Below are 5,294 nucleotides of genomic sequence, written 5' to 3' on the forward strand. Positions count from 1 at the left end.
TGAACCTGTGAAGAACTAAGAAAACCATCAATTTTCTTATTCAAGAGTACTACCTAATTAGAGAGCATGGTGACCGAATCGACGTTATAAACACCGGCTATTTTCGTTGGCTTTGTCCTCATGACTTACCACTGATAGTTATTCAGTGACGTCTCCTCTATAAATTCATAGGCATCTTCAGGTTTCTTATTATTGATGGTTCTGCCAGCAGCTATGTCAACCATTTGTCGAGTCGAAGGATTCAGGCCATTATGAAACGTTTGAACATGTAGCCAGAATGGTAACCCATGGTGAGGGCATGTACTCAAGAGGTCCTGGTATCTCTCCCATGCATCGTAGAGTGTTTCTAAATCTGTCTGCACAAAAGAAGAGATATCATTACGTAATTTAGCCGTTATAGCCGGCGGAAAATATTTTAATAAAAACTTTTTGGTCATTTGTTCCTAAGTAGTGATTGACCCTGTGGTAACGAATTCAACCACTGTTTAGCTTTGTTTCTCAATGAATAAGGGAATAACCGAAGGCGAATGGCGTTATCAAAAACACCAATAATTTTAAATGTATCACATAGTTTCAAAAAGTTTGCCAAGTGAGCGTTGGGATCTTCGTCCTACAAACCATCAAACTGAACAAACTACTGTATCGTTTGAATTGTGTTAGGTTTCAGTTCAAAAGTATTTGCAGTTATAATAGGTCTAACTATGCTCGATTCAGTTCTTGTTAAGGAAGGTTTAGCATAATCATACATAGTGCGCAGAGCAGGATTCTGATTAGCAGCAATCGCAGGAGGTAGCGAATTTTCTTGGTTTTCAGCCATCTCCTCAGTTGTGGTTGAAGTAGCATCCTCTTGCTCTTCTGTGTATCGTAAGCTTCGCCTTATTTCTCTTCGGTTTTTGCAAATTGTGCGATCGATCTCACTATCAAACAGTAATGGTCCTGATGGGCTTCTTCTGGTCATAAACTAGAAAAACCTGTCAAAAGAAAATAAATGAATAATTAGAAAAGAAAATAAAAATTTAAATTGCAATAAAAGTAAAATGGCTAAAGTAATAAAAAGCGAGTGTTCCTAATATCCTAGTTCCCCAGCAACGGCGCTAAAAACTTGATGCTTGATATTCGTAATAGGTTTTAAAAATTTATAAATGAATCGTTCTTAAGGCTAACTTATTATCACGATTAAGGCAAGTGTACCTATCAGACAGTAGTATAGTTCAGCAAGACCAGATTGTCAAACCCAAAGGAACTACGAGTACTAGTATTTACTTCCTTTTTATTATCTAGCCTAAAAATTAAGAGATTTAGTTATCTAAACTAATTACTAAATAAGAATGCAAAGAAAGAAAACTTGGGAAAATACTTTTAGGAAAATTCGATTGATTGAGACAATACCTAAGGAAAAATCCACCTAGACTTCACTTGTTATTTGACTCTGAATTAGACGATTTATTCATTTGACTTGATCCATAGAAATCCCTAAGTTATATTATTATCTCTCTCGAGACTAATAATGTCTAACCCTAGGTTGAATAATTGAAATCTCTTTCTAATTAACACCCTAGAATTGCATTAACTCGATATATGGATTCCCTCATTAGGTTTCACCCTAATCCGGCAAAATTTTATCACCCTATCTCTAGGCGCGCAATCAACTCCACTTATTTACGACAAATTTACTCTTAGACAGGGTCTTTTCCTCCTCTGAATAAGAGCGTTAACTTTAATCAATATCCTGGAATATCAAAACAAGAATTAAGAATAAGTCAAATATTTATCATACAATTTGGACAATAATAACAAGATCAGTCTTACGTTTCATTCCCCTTAGGTATTTAGGGTTTTAGTTCATACTTATGAAGGAAAACATCTAAAAAGCATAAAGATAACAAAACATAAGAAAACCCAAAACTCCTTAAGGAACTTGAAGGGAGATCTTTAGTCTTGATGATGAATCCGATTTCTAAGATGGATCAATCGGCTTTCCTTGAGTAATTCCTTGTTTCCTATTATGTGTCCCCCTACTAAGTGTCTCCTCAGGTGTTTAAATAGGCTTTACAATGCCTAATAGCCCCAAAAATTGGCCTTTTTCGAATAGGGTTATACTTGGGCTCGACGAGGACACACCCGTGCGTGATTACTCCAACCCGTGGTCAAGGCTGTTGAACAGGCACGAGCATGTAGTATACCCATATAAGTCGTGCTTCAATCCTGCCAAAGGGACACGCCCGTGTGAGAAAGTCCAGGCTGTCTTGATTTCCCACGTGAGTCTATTTTCTCTGTTTTTTGCCTGTTTCTTGCTCTTTTTACTCTCTTATTCTCACCTAAGTATAAAACATGAAATTAAAGGATTAGGGCATCGAATTCACCAATTCTAAGGAGAAACCATCCATAAGTGTGCTAAGCATGGGACAAAAATAAGTATAAATTATGGTTTATCATATAGTCTCAGGTCAAATTATTAGAGTTGATCCGAGCAAGATTTCAGCCATTGTTGATTGGAAGCCTCCCAGGAATGTATCAGAGGTCAGAAGTTTTCTTAGTCTCGCAGGTTATTATAGACGATTTGTAGAGGGATTTTCCATGATAGCTACTCCATTAACAAGATTGATACAGAAAGATGTCAAGTTTGAATGGACTGAAAAGTGTCAGTAGAGTTTTGATAAGTTAAAGGAATTGTTGACTGAAGCTCTTATCTTAGTACAACAAGAACTGGGTAAAGAGTTTGTAATTTACAATGATGCGTTCTTGAATGGATTAGGCTGTGTACTTATGCAGGAAGGAAAGGCAATTGCTTATGCTCTAGACAGATAAAGCCACATGAGAAAAATTATCCGATACATGATTTAGAACTAGCTACCATTGTATTTGCGTTGAAAATCTAGAGACATCATAAAAGTTTGAAATACTTGATGACTTAGAAAGATTTGAACTTAAGGCAAAGAAGATGGCTAGAGTTATTAAAGATTGCGAACTAGTGATCGATTATCACCCGGGTAAGGCAAACGTAGTTGCTGATGCTTTGAGTAGAAAATTTTTATTTGCATTAAGAGCTTTAACCACTACTTTAGCTTTATTAGATGATGGCCCTATCTTAGCCGAATTAAAAGCTAAGCTAATGTTTGTTGAAGAAATTTGTAAAGTTTAGAAACATGACAGTGAATTGCAAGCCAAAAGACCTCAGTGTGAGTCGGGTATAGAGTCAGATTTTTAGATCAGTTCTGACGGTTGTTTAATGTTCAAAAATCAGATATGTGTACCAAAGAATGATGAGCTTATTCGAAAGATTTTAGAGGAAGCACATAGTAGTTCTTTGTCTATTCATCCAAGTCGTACAAAAATGTATAATGGTTTGAAGAAAATGTATTGGTAGGTAGGAAAGAAGAGAGATATCTCAGAGTTTGTTTTTAGATGTTTGATCTGTCAGTAGGTAAAAGCTAAACTTCAAGTTCCTTCAGGTTTATTGTAGCCTATGTTAGTTCCTGAGTGGAAATGGGACTGAGTTGCCATGGATTTTGTGACAGGATTACCGTTGTCACCGAGAAAAAAAGGTGTAGTATGGGTTGTGATTGATAAGCTAATGAATTCAGCTCATTTTATTCCAGTTCGTATGGATTATTCACTTGACAAGTTGGCCGAGTTGTTTATTTTAGAGATAGTCAGACTACATGGAGTACCGTTATCGATTATTTCAGATAGAGACCCGAGATTCACTTCGCGAGTTTGAAATAAGTTACTGGAAGCTTTGGGCACAAAGTTGAGTTTTAGTACAGCTTTCCATCCTCAGACTGATGTTCAGTCTGAGAGAGTTATTCAGATACTTGAGGATATGCTCAGATGTTATGTCTTAGAATTTCAAGGTAGTTGGGAGAAATATTTGCCATTGGTAGAGTTTGTTTATAATAATAGTTACCAATCGAGTTTGAAAATGGCACCTTATGAAGCTTTGTATGGACGTAAATGTCACACACCTTTGTATTGGACAGAGCTTAAAGAAAATCAGATTTACGGGGTTGATTTAGTTAAAGAAAATGAAGAGAAAGTGAAAGTGAAAGTTATCAGAGATTCTTGAAAGTAACTTTAGATAGACAGAAGTCTTATGTAGACTTGAAAAGAAAAGAGATTGAGTATCAAGTTGGTGACAAAGTGTTCTTGAAAGTATCCCCGTGGAAGAAAGTCTTTAGATTTGGCAAGAAAGGCAATCTAAGTCCACATTTTATTGAACGTTTGAGGTGATTGAAAGAGTTAGACCATTAACATATGGGTTAGCTTTGCCGCCAGAGTTAGAGAAGATTCATGATGTGTTCCATGTGTCCATGTTACATCTTTACCGTTCTGATCCTTCACATGTGATTTCACAGACAGAGGTTGAGATTTAGCAAGATATGACTTATGGTGAAGAAACAATAAAGATTTTAGCTTGAGAGGTCAAGAAACTAAGGAACAAAAGTATTGCACTTGTGAAAGTATTATGGAATAGGCATGGGGTAGACGAGGCTACATGGGAGCCTGAAGAGGTTATGTGAAAACAGTATCCAAATCTTTTCACAGGTAAGATTTTCGAGGACGAAAATCCGTAAAGGGGGGAGAAATGTAACATCCCAAAATAAGGCCTAAACGGAACAGTGGTTGCAAAACCATGAATCCGAGATAGAAAAGTTTATTCCGATTAATTTTTATAATTTACTGAGTGATTAGATGCAAGTGTTAGAGTATCGATGGAAATTTTTATAGATAGCATGCTTAATTTGCCTACTAGGGCTTAATTGCAAAAGTTGATAAATATGAGTTTCAGATGCTAAAGGATTAAATTAAAAGTATAATTGAAGTAGAGGTCCTTAAATGGTAATTAGACCATTAGGTTTTCATGGACAAAAATGGACATACATAGATAAAAATAACTAAAGTTTTAATGAAGGGTATTTTAGTCATTTGGTAATTCAATGATTAAAAAAGGGAAAAAGATGGCAAAATGTGCCCATCTTCTTCATTAGGCCAAAATTTCAAGGGCTCTTCATATCTATGGTTTTTTCAAGCTTCCAAGCTTCATAGTAAGTGATTCTAAGCCCCATTTTTAATGTTCTTTATGTTTTTGATGTCCCAGTAACTTAATTTAGCTTATTTTGATGTTTTATGGTAGAATATAAAGCTTGAAATTATGTTAAACGACTTGAGCTAAGCTATTTTAAGCGAAAACGAGTAAAACGACATAATCGGTAAAAATACCTAATGGTCATAAGTACATGTTAGAGTGGGAATTTGATGTTGCTGTAGGTAAATAAATGATCAACATGTCATAA

General features: G+C 35.7%; 1 non-coding gene across 1 annotated transcript; it reads left to right on the plus strand.

Moving 5' to 3' along the window:
* Positions 1 to 282: 282 nt before the first annotated feature.
* Positions 283 to 389, plus strand: LOC128289841 (small nucleolar RNA R71). The gene has a single exon (XR_008279485.1). It is a non-coding gene; the product is annotated as a small nucleolar RNA R71 (small nucleolar RNA).
* The last annotated feature ends 4,905 nt before the right edge of the window (positions 390 to 5,294 follow it).

Source organism: Gossypium arboreum, chromosome 2 (assembly GCF_025698485.1).
Source record: "Gossypium arboreum isolate Shixiya-1 chromosome 2, ASM2569848v2, whole genome shotgun sequence".
NCBI classification, from domain to species: Eukaryota; Viridiplantae; Streptophyta; class Magnoliopsida; order Malvales; family Malvaceae; genus Gossypium; species Gossypium arboreum.